Source organism: Ochotona princeps, chromosome 31 (genome assembly GCF_030435755.1).
Source record: "Ochotona princeps isolate mOchPri1 chromosome 31, mOchPri1.hap1, whole genome shotgun sequence".
Lineage (NCBI taxonomy): Eukaryota > Metazoa > Chordata > Mammalia > Lagomorpha > Ochotonidae > Ochotona > Ochotona princeps.
Window position 1 is genome coordinate 10,569,030 of NC_080862.1, and position 20,910 is coordinate 10,589,939.

The 20,910-nt window shown below is 41.8% G+C and overlaps 1 long non-coding RNA gene across 1 annotated transcript; it reads right to left on the reverse strand.

Annotated features, from left to right (window-relative positions):
* Positions 1-1,222: 1,222 nt before the first annotated feature.
* LOC131478382 (uncharacterized) lies at positions 1,223-20,615 on the reverse strand. The gene is made up of 4 exons (XR_009244447.1): positions 20,473-20,615; positions 12,108-12,195; positions 6,655-6,782; positions 1,223-1,398 (listed from the first exon to the last, which is right to left on the reverse strand). It is a non-coding gene; the product is annotated as an uncharacterized LOC131478382 (long non-coding RNA).
* Between the last annotated feature and the right edge of the window lie 295 nt (positions 20,616-20,910).

Sequence of the window (20,910 nt, forward strand, 5' to 3'; positions counted from 1 at the left end):
AACTTATTTCTCCCTGTCCCATTCTTTCATATATGTGGAGGTGTTGTGTTAGAGAGGTTATGCAATCCCCAAGGCTGGACAAAGCAATCCTTATAGATACTGTTGGTCGGCTTGCATGATAAGCCTTAACACCCTACTTACAGATCTCTGCCAAAATGACAGTTTTCAGAAACTTCAGCAAAAGGGTTTAAACAGTTTTCTGCCTTGCCACCAAAATGTGTGTTCATTTTTCTACACCTCCACACCTGGCAGTGTTTCAGCCCAACATTTGCTACAGTATTTTGAGTTCATCTTGTTTATTTTCTACTTTATTTTTTTCCCCCTGATGTACATTTTATGCGCAAAACTGGAGTCACCATTGTCCATGGAGACTGCTGCTATTTAGTCCCGCTCCTACACCATCCTCTTCTTCTACAAAAAAAAAAAAAAAATATTTGAAAGGGCAAATTTACTGAGAGAAGAAGAGGCAGGGAGAAAGATCTTCCATCCTTTGGTTCACTATTTAAATGGCTGCAACCAGCTGGAGATGAGCTGCTCCTAAGCAAGCAGCCAGGAACCTCTTTCAGGTCTCCTCTCTAGGTGCAGGGTCCCAGGGCTTGGGCCATCCTCTTGTACCTTTCCAGGCCACAAGTAGGGTGCTGGATGGGAAGTGGAGCAGTCAGGATTAGAACCGCCACCCATATGTGATATTAGCACTTGCAGACAGAGGATTGGCTTGTTGAATCACCACATTGGTCCCTGCCATCCTCTTCTCAACTAAGACACACACACTTGAAGGTTAGCATGGACATCGTTAGGATTTGGACGTTCTAATTACAGCTTTGGTTTTTGTAGCCCATGTCCAGAATAACATTTGTTAGATTTCAGATCCTAACATAAAACAACAGAAGTCTACTAATAGTGTGAGCTTGCTAAGCAATAGTACTACTTGAAAACTCACATTTCGAAATATTAACAAGATGTCCATGTTGGAATGAACATTAGTGGAGCATTGTTTTTAGGATGCAGGATGGTAGTGTTCAAGAAGTTCAGAAATGGAAGTGAGATGGTCTAGGTGAGTGGTTGTCCCACAGCAAGTCCCTGTACCAGGAATATCAGCATCACTCAGAAACCTACAGGAAACTCAGATTCCTGGGCCCTGCCCCAGACTTGCTAATCAAAGACTGTAGGGTTAGAAATCAACAGTCCATGTTTTGCCAAATCTCCCCCTACCATACCTTGTCCTTCTGATGCATGCAGAAGTGTAACCATCAGTGGTTATTTTCGAATCCAAATTTAGCTGCAAATCTGGGTGAGCCTGTTGTATTTTTTCCCCTCTCTCTGTTTTCTTGTGTTGTTTAGAGGCAAGCAGGCAGATGTGATGGTGAAACATTCTACTTTTTCGAATCCTTCCAAAGTCTTGGGGGGGGAAATGAAATTAAAACATGTTTATTGTGACGTAAAACATTGAAATCAATAATTGGGATTTTTTTTTCCATAACATGCATTTTCCATGAATTGGCTGAAGCCTGGCTGTAGATGATCCCCCTGGGGTTCGGGAATCATTGTGTGAATTCTCCAAACTGGTTCTTCCAAATAAAACTACAATGAGAAGACCAAGCCAGCCTCTGGACTCAGACTGCGAAATGCTTCAGGGCCCTTTGTTGTCAGCTGTGAACTTCACTATAATTCCAGAACCGTGGGCAATACATCCATCTACCACTCCACAATGTTTGTAACGTGTCGATGGTTGTATACTACATGCTCTCCATTTTACAGAATGGTTGTGAGGGTCAAATGAGAACATGGTTATGAAATGACTGTGAAAACTGTAGAGCACTCCATAAATGCTAGGTTTTGTTGTTATCTAATACTCTTGAGAATTTTTTTTTTTTATCTCTCCTTCCCCATCGTTTGTAATTCTGGTCTCCGTAGAGAAAACGAGTCCTCTATGCTTATCTGTGAATATTTCTCAGCTGCGTGGCTCTCACTTCTATTGTGCCTGTTCGGATTGTGGATAGCAGAATGCACCACCAGTTTGTGTCAGCCAGGGACAGGACTCATGCAGACATAATGAGGGGAACCCACTGACACAGAGGGGGAACTCCAGGGAGCAAGGAGCAGAGAGCTGACCACACTCTGGCCTTTTCCCTCCCATTATCACCGTCAGCTGCCGACCTGGCTTCGAGGTCTGGCTTGTTTTTCCTGCTCGTGCCAAGTTGTCTTCACACCGCATGAGCAACTGTAGCAACCAGAGATAAAATCCTCGTCCCACTTGTCCCACTACACCTCAATCTGGGGACAAACTCCGACTGGACCAAAGCGATGAGGCTGACCATGTGACCGCTCTGGGGAGTGCAGGTGGCAGCTCCTGGGCACACGAGTGCGTTACAGGAAGAAAGCTCCTGAAGAAACTGATTGGGAAGATCAGAACACTAGATAGGCAGCTGACATTGCCATAGGAATCCCTGAAGTGCAGTGAATTCTGCTATGAGACCTTAAGGAGCGCTCACACAAGTGTTAACATTTGCCACTGAACACAGAAAAAAAAAATTTACAATGTTCACACCAAAAATAGCACCGAGATGTCTTTCTTAGCACAAAACTCATACACAATTCTTAGGGTTTTTTTTGTTTTTTCTCTGTCCAGGTGAGCCTAGCAAGTAAGGCGAACAGTATCTAGATAAGAAGGGAGATCTACAATATGGTAGTGGTAAGGAGCCCAGAGAAGTTCCTGCCCTCAAGGGAGGTCCAGGGAGTGGAGCAGCCAAGCATATTTATCATGCCACCCGTACTGTCCTGCTGCAAAGACAAAGGAACGACTCAGGATGGATCTGCGTAGCGCCCCTCTGAAAGGCAGAGAACAAACACTCACAGAATGTCTGTTCTACTGAAAACACGAACGTGTTCACTAGGATTTGATCTTCATTCCCTAGATCCAGCACACCCGGCATCCCTCCACACCTGGACCAGCTGCACGGTATAAACAAATAGCTGAGAGAGCCCTTGTTTGGAAAATCAAGTATTCCCCGAGAGCCATTGTGGCAACAACTTGTGAATTTATATGTCGTTACAGATTAAAGTAATTATTTAGACCAGCTCAGGGAAGCCAAACACAATCCCCACTCTTCCAACAAGCTATAGATTGCAATTTCACCATGAAAGCCCTGGTTAGACTGGTACCTCTTATCAATCATTTCGAAAACTAGATTTCCACTGAGAAATTATAAAAGAAATAACACCATTCAATTTCTTCATGCCTTGCATTCTTTCAGAGTCGGCAAACATAAAAAAATCAGCATGTGGAGCTCCTATTCCCTCAGCAGACCTGATAGAAGCCCTTCCCTTGAAGATCTTTCAATTACAGACGGTCTCTCCTGCAGCCCATTCTGACTTCCCTGCAGACGGTATCCAAATAATACGTGAACATGCAAGACTGCCAAACATTACTCTGTGCTGTCACAGGTCATGGAGGAGGAGAAAGAAGAGCCCCCAGATCTCTTATGCTAATTCTTTTTCTATTTCTCCCATGTTACATTTCCTCTCAATTAACAAAGAATTTTCAATCCTTCCAGATGAGACGTGGCAGGTGTGAATCTGTTTGTTCCTTGGCCCACTTTGTTTTGTACTAGTTACTCTACCAGGTAGTAAATGCACACACACACACGAATGAGGTTTTAATGGTATCTAATTTTTCTGCTCACCATTGGATCAGATAATGTCTCTCAATTTTTCATCAGGACTCATGACCTGCCATTGTGTGTCCAGTGATGGTGAGTAAAATGATGTTTTTCATTCAATACGTTTCATATGTGCATCATTCTTTTAGAGTGAAACCTACTTACTGTCTTATGTACTTTGCGACTTCTAAAGGTGGCGTGAGAAATAGTTGATGGAAGACACCTCTTATAAGGACCTGGCCCGTAGCATCATGTGACAGCAGATGGCATGTGAAAGCTGGTGTGGGTAATATTGCCCTGTGTAATGGGCTGTGGGTGTGCAAGGTTGTGTGTGTCTCCTGAGAACGACGCTCCATAGCCCTGGCATCTGCAGCAGAATAAACAGCATTTCCTTCCCTTTCCCAATGAAAGCTAATGTGAATGACCTTTGGAAAGTCATGAAGCTGCAAGTGCTTGCCGCCTGTTGCCATGTGTGGCCAGATGCGCAGACCCAACCAACAACATTTCACTCCCTAGCGACAAGGGCTTAACCAGGCCCCAACACGTTCCACAGACAGCTCCCCAAACAATCGAAATCTCAGGGCCCTCGAGTTGAGGAAATATGCAGAACTCCCTATCTGACAGGAGAACTCCTCTTTGTCTACCTGTCCCCCTGCCACCCTCTCATGGGACAGAGAACAGCCTAGCGGGCACAGCTGGAGACGTCCTCTACTCTCAGGCCTGCACACCCTTCGCTCAAGCCTAAGCGCTCCGTGCTCTCTTCCTGACTCACTCCAAGGAGAAGCTAAATTCTGCTGCACAGTACGCATCCAAGGCGGCATGCTAATGAGAATTATTATTAAGCAATGTCGACTTGGCACCAGTCGCTTGCAATCTGCTCAAAGCAGCAGAATCTGAGAGGGCAGAAGCAGACAGTCAGAAAAGCGGCTTTGCAGCATGCGCCTCTGGACGTGATGGGTTTGGGTCACTGGCAATCCAAGCCAAGCCATGTAGAACTTGAAGCTTCACAGGCCCGGCAAGCTCTTTGCCTCTCCAGTGTGTCTGACCTTTCCTTAAAGGAACTTCTGAATTGTACAGTTGCTTTTAGGGGGAAAAAAAACTGCTCTCTTGTCAGGAAGTGCAAAAACTGAGAGTTTCTGTCAATTCAGTTATGAATGTTTCAGGAATTACCAACGTCACTGCCCCAATCAAGCAAGCCCAACTCGTGGAATAGAATGTGAGTCTCACTATCCTCCCTGGTTTAATTGTTGCAGTAGTCTATGATGGCTTGGTCAGACAAAGAGAGACTGGACCACCATTCAGGGCTAACTAGAAGGGTCTGAAATTGGAGAATTTATGAATGATCCTTTGGGTAATTAAACCAAACCCTTTTGGGGAAGATAGAGCAGAAAGCAAATTACTTGAAAATCAACCACAAGACCAAAAAAAGAGGCCACTTGTGGGCTGTATTGATTGATCATTAGGGGTATTTCCTATTTCATATCAGAATGTGCTGATATGAAATGCTCTACAAGCAGCAGGCGACAGGCATTTGCACCCAGTCTGTCCCTTGAGTACTTGTGGCCCACAGAGGCCCCTATTACTTAGAGATACCTTGGGCGCCTCAAATGGAATAGGCTCTCAAACTCTGTTGTCCATCCCTCAACCTGCCTTTTTTTTTTCTAGGTGTGTAACAGTTAAGGGACCTGGCAATGCACTTTGCTGTAACAAAGTCTGATGGGACAGTTTCCCCTTAGGTACTCACTGCTGCCTGTTGCGCCTTACTACCTTTCCTCTGTCCCTAACCTGACTGCCTTTGCTTAGGACACGGTCCTCATCTCATCTCTGGTCTAGGCCATAAAAAGAGCCTCGTGTCTCACACAGCCATCCTCTGCAGCGCCTGCAGGCGATGCCCGAAGACAACATTTCTGATCTTGGTGCTTTCCTGCTGGAAGCCAGCTTGTGCCGTCTATACCGGGACCCAGCCTCTGACCACAGTGCTCTTTGACCTGACAGCAGTTTATCCGATGGCCATGCCCAGTGTACACACCTCGCAGCTCAGCCATGCTTGCCTTTCTGCAAAAGATACCAGCTCACAAAGTTGGGCTTTCTCCTGCAGCTGTGTCTCTATTCTGGCTGTTCTCCTGATTCCCACATACTTGTTCTTCCTATGGTCAGACAGCTGTCTTTCTCTTTCAAGTATGTTCTCTACTTACAAATTTTCATGTAACCTTTACGGCCTCCTAATCACAGGTTGCACATTATCATCACATTTCATTCCTGCCAACCCTCGTCACTTGTCATGGCTGAATAATATTTCACTGTATGAATGGATCATGATTTATTAAATGCCCTACTGATGGACACTTGATATCCCATCTTTATCCTGAAGCCTTATTTTAGCAAGCCAGTATTTTTCTTTGTGACCCCAGTTAGCCGTTCAATGTCCAGGCAAATTAATTTCACATTAAATACCAGGATGCTTATGAACATCTAATTCAGATTAATAATATTAATTATGCTATTAATGTGAATCATTCCCTTAATCCGAAACACCTGAGTTGCCTCTTGCTCTCAGTTTACACGATACAGATGTAGAAAGAATAAATGATATATTCAAAAATCACCCGAATACCAACTTTTAGTTGGAATTTGGTTCTCACTTTGCTTTAAAACCCTTCATTTATTATCTTTCTTTAAATTAGTTCCTTTTTTGGCTATTTCAAAAGGAGGCTTTCTGTCCCTTCCACTAACAGAAGTTCAGAACTACTTGGTGTAAACGCAATTAGAGTAAAACAGAAAACCATTCAAGTTTAAAAGTTGCATATGTGCGTCTTAAAATTACCCCATATGTATAAAATGTATAGTGCTCTGTGGGAACATCGAATTATAGGATAAAAACTATAATTTTTTCTTAGTATATTCTGACACTGAACACTACCCAATTGTTACATTAGAATCTGTCCTTATTAGCTGTACTATTAAAACACTGAGTAAAGAAATATATATATATTACCATTTTAGAGAACAAACGAATGGATATAATGGCAAATCACATGCATCCATTTCATCTTCCCTTTTGGTTCACCAAGCCAGCACTTTCCTCGTTGGGTTAACGAGGCTATTCATGCTTCTCTTCTGGTCCTGGGGAGAAATTCAGAGTATGCCATGTGGGAAAGAATTAGAAGTAAAGCAGACATCAGAAGAAGAAAGTAATACAGCAGCAACTCTTGAACTAAAAGGCCTCGAAGCATTGTCATTTATGGAAAATACAAGGAAGATGGTCTGATTGGAGTTTGCAACCATGCTTTGTGGGCAGCAGAAAAGGACAAGCCAACACTAGGTTTTGTGGTGGTGTTTCTGGCTACAGTTGCTCTTGGTACACACTGAAAATCCAGATTCCTGAGCCCAACCCGAGGGTGAAAACCAGAATCTCTGAGAATCTCATCCCAATAATCAGCGGTATAAAAAGGTGCCTCCAATCCTATCGGGGTCTGTCTCGTTTAAACAGAATCCACTTTTTAAGCACATTGTCTGATATTAGAAAATAAACATAGCAGAGGATAGACTATGATTAGTTCTAAAAATCTTCCCATGTCTGGGCTATATATAATGTTTCTGAGTCATTAGCCCTAAGGAAAAGATACTAGAGAAACGGAGAAATTTTATGATGTGAAATGATCAAAACTTATGAAGCACTTAAAACAACACTCATTGATTACCTACTATATTTTGTATCAGATACTATGCTCCGGAAATTTACAGAGATGATACTTTCCGAACAGGCTGGGATATGTGTGGCTGGCAAATACATTACAGGGTTGGTTTCCCATAACTTCCTTCGTCCTGATTTTCCTTGCTAGCAGGAACCTATATTTTTAGCATTCTATTAACCCATCCCTTTTGCAACTAGCATGATTATGTGTCTAAATTCCGGCTTGTGGGAAAATAGCGGAAGCGGAAAATGATGTGTGTACTTTCAGAACGTCCTTTTTTTTTTTTCTAAAATGAGGCATGCTTTTTCTTCTGCTTACCTCATTACTGCATTTCTGCACCCAGAGTTCATGACTAAAGACAATGTGACTATCAAATCAAAAAAAAGCAAAAAGCTGTGCATAACATAGCAAAAATAGAGGATCCTGAGCCATTTAAAAGGTGGAGCAAACTCTAACCCCGAATTTCCTAATTCCAGTCTTATGAATCAGAGAGAGCGAGAGAGAGAGAGCGAGAGAGAGCGAGAGAGAGAGAGAGAGAGAGAGAGAAAAGTCAGCTTGCTGAAGCCACTCTTTGGGGACTGGACTTCCAGTTATGTGAGTCAATACATTTCATTATTTTTTACTTATTCTTTCCCATGATACAATTTTACAGCATAGCAGTGAACATCTTACCCCATCTCCTTTTCCCTGCCCTTTTTCCCCTCCCATCATTTCTCCACCTGTTATCACAAAAGTATCTTTTAGTTCAAATTGCAAACTTAACATTCTGATATTCAAATGTAACATGTAAGTGTGCTTTTGATCATTTGAGTTTTTTGTAGATTACAATGGAATATCAATTTATATGCAGGAAAATTAGTGATTTATATGAAAGTCTATGAAAGCTTTTTATTTGATGGAGTTTAGCTTCTTTCTTTCTTTTTTTTTTTTTTTTCCTGTTCTTGAGCTAATTGCTTGAGGTTGAAACCTCCGTTGTTTCATAATTGGAGATTCTCAAACACTTGACCTCGATTGGAGATACCCAGCCACGTGGCTCTTCATGAAAGCCACACGCTGTCTTAAAATTCTGAGATTTTTACTTCCTTCATCTTCAGGACATGATTCCACTAAATAACAATGGGTACTTTAACCTCACATTGGTGTAAACTGTGTGACTCTATTTAGCTCCTCAGAGCCTTCACTTCCTCAAGAGCCTTGATAAATACTACATGTTCTCATAGGATTTCAGTGTACCATGAAAGATACCTAAACCTAACCCACAATCTTGCATTATTATACTTATGTGGGTGCTTCCTGGGCCCCCAAAAGCATATAAACATGAAAAGAATCCAATGTTAGCGAGTTAATTAAGAATTTACAAGGTAAAAAAATGCATATGTATCAATATGACTAGCAGGTAAAAAAAAGTGGTTTACTTGGCCCATTTATTTTCTTCAAAAGGCATTTTTCACTACTTTTATTCAAAGTAACTTTGAAGAATTGGAGGAAACATAGATGATGCTATGTTCATCCTGAGATTTTATATGTTCACATTCATAATTATAGTAATAGTTAAAATTTATTTTATATGCTGTAGACCAAATGCTGCATCATCTCACTTAACATTTAAAAAATTCTTCAAAATAGATTCCGGGATTTTCTTCATATCACAAATGAAAAAAATTTTGACTAATAAAATTAAGTAGTTTTTCTAAGATCTTCAAAGCAAGTATTCTTTTTTGCTTTAAGATGTACTTATTTTTATTGCAAAGTCAGATATACAGAGAGGAGGAGAGACAGAGAGGAAGATCTTCCGTCCGATGATTCACTCTCCAAGTGACCGCAACGGCTGGTTCTCAGCCAATATGAAGCCAGGAGCCAGGAACCTCCTCCAGGTCTCCCACGCAGGTGCAGGGTCCCAAGGCTTTGGGCCATCCTCAACTGCTTTCCAGGCCACAAGCAGGGAGCTGGATGGGAAGCGGGGCTGCTGGGATTAGAACTGGAGCCCATATGGGATCCTGGGGCGTGTGCAAGGTGAGGACTTAAACCACTACGCTATCGCGTGGGGCCCAAAGCAAGTATTCTTAACCACTATTCTAGTCAATAGATAGAAATAAACTCAACTTACAACGTGTCAACTTACAATTTTTCAGCTATTTGACAGTAAAATGTAATATGCAGTCATTGGCAGCTGTATTTCAGAATGTGAAGCTTGATCCTTATTATTCCAGTGCTACATGGCATAGTACACCAGTTGGTGGGGCAATCATGAAAATCATCAAAGTGCTATGGGCTTATCAGGATGTTACTCCATTGTAAATTCAGGAACATCTGTGTATTCTTTAAAAAAGTCAACAATGTGATGGAGCTTCCAAAAGGCACCTGTCTAACCAATTGCCTCAACAACACTGATCAAAACAGGGACTCTGGTTTGTGCCAACATTTTCTCAAGCATATTGGCACTTCACGGGCTTCACAACACAAGAGAGGCAACACCACGAGTTCAGGCAGCAAAATAAGCATAGCAGAAAACTTCAGATATGAACTGGAAGAGACAGTGTTCTACCTTTGTTTAATTTGATTCTATTCTCTGAATTTGACTCTTACAGAAGTGATTTTAAAGCTTCACAGATTGAAGTGAAACACAATGAGCAGAAGATCATAGGTGATGCTGAGGGGTATGTGTTGTATCACGTTAGAAAACACAAAACTCCCAGTTCTTTCCCCATCAACTTGTTAACAATATTCTCAGCATGACAGCCTAGTGGCTAAAGTCCTTCCCTCCTTCACCAGTATCCCATGTGGGCACCAGTTTGTATCCTAGCTACTACATTTCCCTTCCAGCTCCCTGCTTGTGGCCCTGGAAACAGCAGATGATGGCCCAAACCCTTGGGACCCTGCACCCCCATGTAAGAGACGCCAAAAATGCAGTACTGAGAAAGAACAAGAGACAACCATAGAAATGAACATCAAAAATAAAATTCTGAGTGAGAGAAGTTTGACCAAAATATAATGGCTACTCATGAAGGAATAACCATTGGAAAGTGCTGGGGTTGTTGGATGTTCTCTGGGTGGAAATTCTGGAAGAAGTGCACTTGGATAAGTGTGCATGTCCACACATGTGTTCTGTTTCCGTTAAAAATGTTGAGAAGGATAAACAAACCAGCTTGGTGACGGGCAGGACTTCAGAGCAACAAGATTGGTCATGAGTTGATCATTGCCAAATTTGGGTGATGAGTCAATGGAGGCTAATTTTATGATTCCTCTGATTTATTATGAATATTTGAAATTTGTTGCAATGTAAAATCAAACATTCAATAAGAAAAAATACAGTGATAAACATAAGCCTGTCATCGATAATTAGAGAGAAGGGTGAACATGATAGTTGTGTTGCTGAAGAGGAGGAGGAAGGGTAAGCCATAGAGTGACTGCTTTTGCTATCGACATGTTAGGACTTTTGATTTTACATACTATGTGCATGTTTTATTTTGAAACTAAAAATAAGATTTAAATGTCAAAAAGTGTTGGAAGGAAAGGAGATGAAACAGTCCCATGATTATAATCTCAGATGATAATAAAATCATGTTTTGGATTTGTGTTACTTGAGGAAATTGGAATAAAAGAACAGAAATTGGAGTTAAGAGTTCTTAGAATCCATAATTTCATATAAAATTTAGTTTAACATTCATGAACTGAGAAAATGGAAAAAACCAACAAGGAGTTGTAACTCTATGCCAAGGAATACATTGGAAACTAGAAGTTAGAGGCTGAGATGATTAACATACAGCTTAATATTGTATAACTATAACAAGGTAGTTGTTTTATTCCTGCTCCCAGTTATTTGACCACAGCATGATACCAATATATCATCTTTTTATTGGTACCAATAAATTTGCATCTCAAGAACACTTGGCTGAAAAACATGCTAAAGGAAATGTCAAGCAAAGCTGACACACTGCATTCTGTGGAATTTATCTGAGAGAGTGCTTCTCCAGAATTCACTGGTGCTTCCCATCTCTTTTCCTAGTCAAACAGAAATCTTGGACTCCCTGACAAATCCAGAGTTTTGGCTCATCAACACTTAGGCACAATCCCTGTCTCTCTTACCCACATCTGCTCTGAAGGTGGGAAGGCAAAATATGTGCTATCCTGTTGGCAGCTTGGGGTGGCCATGTGATGACACAAAAGCACCACATGGGAACATCTGGGAAACTTTTTGCCTTGAAAAAGAGAGCTGTGTTCGCCTCCTGTTTCCTCATCTCCCCTCCACATGTTGTCACCTTCCCTGGCACAAAGCACTGCTTAACTCTGTGTGCCCAGACCTCCGGAGCACTTTGATCAAATTTCAGGAGAATGTGAGAATCCATGCACCTTTAATGTGATGTTCTTAACTGGAGTCCCATATATTGTCTGCAAGTATACATGTTTCAAGCAGGAAAATTAAACCCTGCTTGAGAAGGCTAGACACCAAAATCAAGGATTTGGCAATCACTTGAGGAAAGAGGAAAGGGAATAGGAATTGGATTGTTCAGGGGGTAAAGGAAGCTTCTTGTATCAACTCTCTCTCTCTCTGTAGCCTCTTGTAATTTAACGATGAAGGAAGATCAAGGTCCAATATGATGCAGCCAGGAATTCAGTACATGTATGTTTCTTCTGTTAGACCCTTTAGTTGTAAATATGTTATTGTATTTCAAAATTTCAAACAGAAGTCAAAGGGCGATATTTATAAATGAATCAACAGGTGGTGACAGTAAGATACTGAAATGTCACTCACCTAGGGCAACATGGAGCGAAGAGGATAAGCAGAAGAGAATTCAGACCAGACCACAGCACAGGTGTTTCACTTGTCTGGTGAAGGCATTCTCCACCCAAGATATAATCATGCACATATATGTGCATATGCACGTAAACAGATTTATGACTAACTCAGGTATAGAATATATATTGCTCTCACCAAATGTTGTGGGTTTGCGTACTAAAAGCAACAGATTATTTTATTGTTTTGTGCAAGTCTCTTGGCTTACAACTTCTCCAAATTGTCAGATGTGAGTCCTTAACTAGGGAAAAACTATGTCAAAATTCCAGAACTTGGCAAATCTCAAACCGGTAAGCAGCCTGAGTTTAAAAGTATAGCCTTATAACAAATAGATTGAGGCCAGTTCTTCCTATGTGACATTGTTACAGAATCGCTATGTAGTTTGTTGTGATCTTTAAGCCATGATTTGAACACATAGACTTAAATTTGGGTGAACCACATAAAGTTAACAACACAAAAGCAAATCGCTTTTTCATTTAGAAACTCCCTCAAGAAGCTGTCCCCTCACGTAGGGCTAAAACTATTTTAAAATTAAACTCATTGATGCGCAATTTACATACAGTGTTATCGCTACAATAATCCCTCTCCTTAACCACACATGAACTGCGTGATCTGATAGCGCAACTGGTTCAATAATTATCCATTCAGCCACAGAAATACTTGCCCAGGAAATTGAAATACCTCAATTACCTCATTTGAGGATTCACAGTGAAATAGTGAATAGGTTTTTATATAAATATATTAACTATTTTCCTCTTGTACATGCAACTCCAGATTATATAATTTGTCAAGACAGTGTACTTGAGTTAGTAGACGCACAGTATCTGGAATCAGAACTACTTTCCAGCCCTATGCTTATTTAGCACTGCACCCCATTTGAGCCCCAACTTCTTTTTTCTACACAGTGAGGACATAGGACTACATCTTACAGAATTTATTTACATCTCCTATGTAGAATGCTGTCAATGCTGGTCACCTCTTCTGTTTCCATAAATTCCATGTCAAACTCATGATAATTAATTAAAATGATGAGAGCTAATGGGTCACTACCATCCAAAGCAAGAAGTATACCACATCTTCTATTTTAGTGGTTTTCAACAATTTATTTTTTAAAGTTGCTCACGTGGTAACAACACAAGGGCAGAGCTTGAAATCTCACTAAACCTCCAAGTAAGTCCCGCTGAGGAGACATTCTACTTTGGCTCCCGTGTCGAAGAAGAACCCGATAAAGCCACAAGGGAGGCAAACGCTAAAGAATGAAAAACCTCTCTAAAGGATGGTTGGGAAGAGAGGTTTAATCATATGGACCACACACATTTTCACCTTGTCCCATTTCAAAATAATCCTATGTATGGATCTTCGTTTTTGCTACTTTCAGATTTTCTTACATATGTAGTATGCTTCCAAATCCACATCTACTGAGAACATAGAGAAGCAGGCCTTCCTGAATTCAATATTTAGACACATTAAGGAAAATAGATTGCCCAGAACCAATCTGTGCAAGGATGCTGCAGGCTGGATCCATGACCTGGTAGTTTGTTTAAAATACATATTCCAGGGCCAGCACTGTGGCTCAACAGGTTAATCCTCCATCTTCTAGTGCCAACATCCCATATGGGTGTCTCAGATTCTCCACTTCCCATCCATCTCTCTATTTGTGGCCCATAGCCTTGGGCTATGCACCCATGTGGCCTAAGTACCCATGTGGGGCTCTTGGTTCCCAGTTTCGGATAGGCTTGGCTCAGTCACTGTGGCCATTTGCAGAGTGGACCAGCAGATGGGGGGTCGCTCTCTCTCTCTCTCTGTAATTAAAAAGACGAAGGGGCATAGAAGAACTGAATGTTAACATTTGAGAATGGAACAAAGTTGTGGGCTTTTTTGTTTTTTATTTTATTCCCACCACAGAATATCCCTTAGTACCTTGTGAAATTTGAGCTAGGAAAAAAAATGACATTTCTATAATCCTTGCCATGAAATAGGACTTTTAGATTACTCTCCTGATGTCCAGTCTGGGCTTTTTTTAAAAACTATTTATTCATTTTATTACAGCCAGATATACAGAGAGGAGGAGAGACAGAGAGGAAGATCTTCCATCCGATGTTTCACTCCCCAAGTGAGCCGCCGCAACAGGCCGGTGCGCCCCGATCCGAAGCCGGGAACCTGGAACCTCTTCTGGGTCTCCCACGCGGGTGCAGTGTCCCAAGGCATTGGGCCGTCCTCGACTGCTTTCCCAGGCCACAAGCAGGGAGCTGGATGGGAAGTGGAGCTGCCGGGATTAGAACTGGCGCCCATATGGCGAGGACTTTAGCCACTAGGCCACGCCGCCGGGCCCCAGTCTGGGCTTTTAAAAAGGAGTTATTTATTTCAAACACAGGGTAACCCATAAAGAAAGAAACACAGCAATAGAGAATTCTTTCACCTGCTAGTTGACATCATTTCAATGGCCGCATCAGCTGGGTCTTGGCCGGGCTGAAGCCGGGAGCTAGGAACTTCACCTTGCTCTCCCACGTGGATGGCAAGACCCAAAGTGCCTGAGTCATCATCTAAGGCCTTTCCAGGTGCATCAGTAGGAAGCTGAAACAAAAGAAGAGTAGCTGGTACTTGAACGGATGCTCCCAACTGAGATGATGGGCATGGCAAACAGCAGCTTCACCCCTGTAACAACACTGGACGTTCAGCCCAGATTTTTAGCTGTTAGACAGGATGCCTACAACATGCAATGTTCATTCATTGATGTGTAAATATGTCATACATAGCACATCCTTGACAAAAATAGTGTAGCAATTTCTCCTTTGTAGATAAAGTACCAGATACAGGATATTTGCATTCATGTAAATGACACATGCCTGAAAAACCTTGCTGATTTTTTCCAATAATCTTTAAAAAAAAAAAACATGTAATTTATGTATTTATTTTTATATAAAGAACGGGTTCATGTATTTCATATATTCAGGTTTAAGAGCACAACACTTGTTCTCCATCCTATTTTTCAATTTTTTCAATAACATATTTCCAATGTACTTTACAGTCGCATGTTTAATCCTGCACTATTTAAAGAATTCAGTAAGTAGGAAGTAGAAAGACCATTGTTGCTCCATTATTTGTAAACTGTGTAGTTCAACCCTAAGTTTCAACAGATTATGTTTTCTAGCTGATGTACCACCTCCAAGTGGAAATGGCACAATCACAGCATTGCAGTTCACTCAGTTGGTCAGTTTGGTTTCTTAAGATTTCTTTATTTTTATTGGAAAATCAGATTTATAGAGAGAAGGAGAGACAAACAGAAAGACCTTCCACTCGCTGGTTCACTTCCTAAATGGCCACAACAGTTGAAGCTGAGCCAATCCGAAGCCAGGAGTCAGTAGCTTCTTTTGGGTCTCCCACACGGGTGCAGGGTCCCAAGGCTTTGGGCTGTCCTCCGCTGCTTTCCAAGGCCACAAGCAGGGAGCTGGATGGGAAGTAGAGCAGCCAAAACACGAACCAGCACCCAAATGGGATGCTGGCACTCACAAGGGGAGGATTAACCAGTTGAGCCAACATGCTGGGCCTCGTCGGTCAGTTTTGAATTATTCAATTATTGAATCATCCCTTCTATAATTTTGAATAAGTATTTGTGTTAGGCTAATTAACTTGTACCTATGGAACTTACCTCCTTTATCGAAAGTCTGCCCTGGGTTTGCTTCTCTCCACTCTGTGCCACCCGTCCCTTTTGCCATCACTTCTCTGAGACAAGAGCTGCCCTTCCTCCAGGCTCTCCCCGGGAGGATGAATTCATTTCTGCCAGGGCACTCCTTGCTCTCCCTCTTCCCGCCTATCATGGACACCGGTTTCCTCTTCAACGTATTTGTCCTGCCCTCTGCAGTCTGAAGAGCATTTGTCTTGGACGCAGCAGACAGTGAGCTCAGGAACACGGTGGTCCCGGCTTGTCTTTGTCGTCTGCTATCGCCATCTGTCTCAGGCAGAGGGCTTACCCTTTCCTGTCTGATCTTCCTGCTTGTTAGTGCAACTTTTAAATGTGCCTCTTTTTTTTTTTGCCTCATTATTTTATACACAGTTTACCACCATGGTTCAAATCATTCCTAAAGCCCCATACAAGTATGTTTAATTGGTTGGTGGTTGTTCACTCCTCTACCGGACTTATATTTGAAATATAGGCATAGATATCTACTGTATGAGGCAACATTTGAAGTCATTCATCTACAAACCATCCTTAAAAGACCTAAATTAAAAGCAAGAATCATATACAATGTGTGACCCTAGAGATATTTAAGGGTTTACCATTTTAAATTACAAGCCTTGTCTTAACGTATGTGAATGCAGAAAGGCAATCATTAAATATGAAGTAGGTAGCTGATGTATGTTAACATTATGGTCATAGAGATGGGTGTAGGTGAAGACATTCAGGACACACTGAAAGTAGCACTGATGATATAAGTATCATCATTGAGTGAAGATAGGTTGTGCCACAAAGAAGAATCAGGATTCTCAAACCCGCCTTTTACATCAATTTTTTCAAAGTTTCTAAATCTGTTTCCTGCTTCTGCACCAGAGAAGGCAGCAGAAGATGGCCCAAGCTTCAGTCCCCTGCCACTCACAAGGGATACCTGGTGGTATTCTTGGCTCCTGGCTACAACTTGGCCCAGTACTAGCAGTTGCAGCCATTTGGGCAGTGAACCAGCAGACGGAACATTTTCTCTCTCTCTCTCTTTCTCTCTCTCTCTCCCTCCCTCCCTCCCTCCCCCCCTCTCTGTCTCCCTTTCAAACACATAAAATCTAAGAGGAAATGAAAAAAAAAAGAAATAGCACATGCTGGCACACGTTAAGAAGGACTATTAGCTTATCAGGATTAGTCACGGGTGAGATAAGGCCCATTTCCTTACACATATCAGCAAGAATGTGCGCTGAGAATAATCTTGAAGACAAAATGAGTAGGGACAGCATCCCAGGTTTTTTGTTTCTTTCTTTCTTTGTTTGTTTTGTGAACAAAAGCAGAGAAATGGCAGGAGCTGAAACACAAAGGCAAAGGAAAGGTTTTGTTTCTTGCTACTTTGTTGGCGATTTTTCTAGATAATCTTGAAGCATGTAGGAGTTTGGATGAGAAGGATCCAGTATTGAGGGAGCGGATGTTTAGCTTAGCAGTGAAGACATCTGTATCCCACATAATTAAGTAGTGGGGTTAGATTATTGTTCCCCATGTAAGACTCCAGCATACAATAGGACAGAGCTTGGAATGAAGTGGGAGTATCTCAAATAACTGGATTCCGCCCAACCAGATATGAAGCCTGAATTGAGATCCCAAATCCATCCTTTGGCCCCAGCCCGGCCCCAGCCACTGCAGGCATTTTTTGAGAGTGAATCAATGAATGGATTAAAAGATAATATTACATAAATAGTGTAGTGAAGAAATGAAACATGGCAATGAAGCCTATAGCATTTAATTAAAAAAATGGCAAAGTTAAGGTGAGAGCAGTCACCATTTTATTTTCATGGAAAGGGGGAAAACAATGTGTATTGAGATGTTAACAGACTGTACGGTATGCCTTCCTGGGGTGGAACTATTGGTGTGTGAGAACATGAAGAAGGTATTGGCTTAGATCAAGGAGGAAGAGGATGTTGGTCAGGAGAAACAACCCTGTGCTGAGCACACAGATCCTGGCCTGCTTTTGTGAGCTGGGATTCCCGCGACAATTTGTTTCTCAGAGCTTCCGTGATGCTATTTTTACCTGCTTAGGCTTAGCTCATGACAGTTCTGGTGCTGCCAAAAGGCATGGCAAAGCCATCCCAAGGTCAGCCTATGTGGTTCCCCTGCACAGAGACAGGGCCTCCCTGGCTCACAGAGGAAGTTTCCCGGGCCAGGTGGCTTCCCGGGACAAGATTCTCTTTCCTGGTGTCACTCTGCCACCTGCTCTTCTGGGTAACTGACACAAACCTTCAATAGGAGACACTTTTGTATTTCACACAAGGACTTTGACTTTAGCTACACAAAACTGGAAAACTGGGAGTATCATTCTTCACACTGTCCAGCAGAAATGAATTCACTAAGAATTCATCACAAAGCTTGAGTTTCGGTGCCAATCGCTAGAAAGACCCTGGCACCTCAATGTGTTTACACTGCGAGGAGTGATTCAGACATCCCATCTTGGGCACTGCGTCCCTTCCCGCTTCCCCATAGCTTGCGAAATCCGTGCCTTTCAGTTATCCACCAATGACATATAATCTCACTTCTTACTTGAGAATCCCACTGCCCAATCTCTGGCCCCTCCCCCTAGTCTCCACCCACCTACCTGTGGCCCCGATAATCTCAGTCACCAGTTCCTGGAGCCAGCACACAGCTCACACAACCCTTCCCTTCTTACCTAGCTCTTCCCTGTCCCCCTCCATCTTGTCCCTTCCCCTGCCCTGGCAGCCCCCATCCTGCCACCATCGCAGGAGATGTGTCCCTTCCAGTTTTCTCCCCCTCCACCCCTGCTCCCATTCCTACCCTGCTGGAATAAAGGACCTACTAAGCACCTTGCTGCATCTGGGATTTTGGCTTGCAGTAAACTAATCCTGAGAAGAGGACTGGGCTGTGGGAATTAGCTGCATGCAACAACATAAGAACTTTAAGTGCATTGAAAACCTAACATACACGACAGGTTGTTTTTTTTGTTTTTTTTTGTGTGTGTGTTTTGTGTTTTTTGTTTGTTTGTTTTTGCAAAACTTACAAAGGCAACAATATTTTAACTGCACTTAGTTAACATTGAGCCTCTTTTTCCTCCAACTTTTTCCCTCTATCACCCTGGCAGGTCACTACCCCAGTCAATTTTAAAATCTGCTCTTAGAGATCATTTCAGTTTGAATTTACCTGGATCAATGTGTTATCCACAGACACTCCTGTGTGGCATTAAGTTACTGCAAATGATTCTGTTAAATTTTTTTCTCCATCATAACTTTTTATTTATTTGAAAGGGAGAGAAAGGAAATGGCCAGCGGCATGGAACGCAGCCTGTGTTTCGCTGAGGGGTAGCAGGATACCAAGAATTGATGCCATCACTTCATGTTTCCCAGGCAGCACAGCATTAGCTGGGAGCCGGAGACAGAAGCAGAGCAGGAGCCGAAAGCCAAGTTCTTGGATATGGGATGGAGTTGTCACCAGCAGGGTGCTAACTACTGCGTGTGCCCTTGCTGGTGCTTCTTGCGTCAGGTGGTTTCTCTCCACAGTTCTTCGCTCCCATTAGGCTGAGGCCTGCAGCTGTGCGAGACACAGACTCAGGACCTGAGATCATCATGTAATATGAGCTTGATCAGTCCTTCTCAGTACTGTGTAAGGGAAGAAATGCTACTTAGAATTTAAGGGAGCCAGAAGTTGGTTTGTGGAAGAGTCTTAGACTCATCACACATGTGATATTTAGCATTGTTCTAGCTAAATTGTAGAACCTGCATTTAGCTCAGTATTGGAGCCTTGGAGACATAATGGTGCCTAGTCAAAACAGACGTTATCTTGCCACGAATGTACTCAATAATGCAGCGTGTGCATATATAATGATAAATAATTCATTTTTTTGGATGAAAAGTGTATGAGATAGAATTTATCCAAAATCGTATGTGTAGGGGAAAAGCACAAAGCTATACTACAAATACAAGGATGCTTCAAAAGTTTATGGAAAAAGCAAAATTAGGTAATGCACATTTCCTGTGAGACTTTGGAACTATACCCTGTCGTCAGTACATCTATGCATGACGTCAGAATTGTGTGTAACCTCAACTCTCACCCTTTAAAAAAAAATAACTTTAGATCAGCCATGCTGGAAGAAACACTGAATTGTGTTTCAATTCTTTATTTAGAAAAGAATTTGCCAAAGTCATTGTCATATGAAGGACAACATCAGAGTTTACTGCCAAATGTTGAAAGCAGTTGATTGATTAAAAATAGTATGTCACTTTTTGGGGATATGATAATGTTTTATAGTATTTGGCAGCACTTGAAACATTGTCAGTTTTTGTAGCTTCCTTTCTCATTCTAAAGAGATAATTTTTATCTAATTTGGTATCATTCTGCATTTTTTTTCTTAAAAATCAACACACAAAACTTGGATTCAAGCCTTCTTACTTCCCACTGAAAATTTTTTTAATTAAAAAAAAAAGTTGATACGTTTCCGAACCAGATGACACTAATTCACTCCCTAAATGTCTATAACGGCTGGAGATGGCCCAATATCAAAGCTGGGGTGTGGGGATGCCCTCCAAGCCTTCCAGGCAGCTGGCAGTGATTGCCATTTCCCATGGTTTACAATAACAGAACCTCAGTTTATACGAAGTACCGTCCTAAACACTCAGCGAAAACCTACCTCTTGCACCATTTTAAATCTACATGAAATCCATTTGAAAATCCTGGGATTGCTTCCTCAATGTATTTATCAAATCCACCTGCTTCTTTCCATCTCTGTTGTCACCACTGTTGTAGTAAAGACCCTCACCTCTTCTGCACCATCATAGGAGAGTCTCTTTCCTAAAAACAAAACAAAAAACTCTTCATTTAGTGTAACCAAGCTTTACTCTTTAAAAAAAAAAAAAGGTTCAAGACTCTACTCTTTTTTTAATTGAGATTTTAATTATGTATATAAATAGCAAGATGAGAACGAGATGTTCTAAGGCTTGTACGGTCTCTTTAGGTAAAAGGAACTTGGATTAGTCTGCTTGTGGTGCGCCATTGCCAAGATAACAGAGTCTAGTATAGTTTTTCCTGAAGAAGAGAGTCGATTTACTACATTCAGTGCTGACT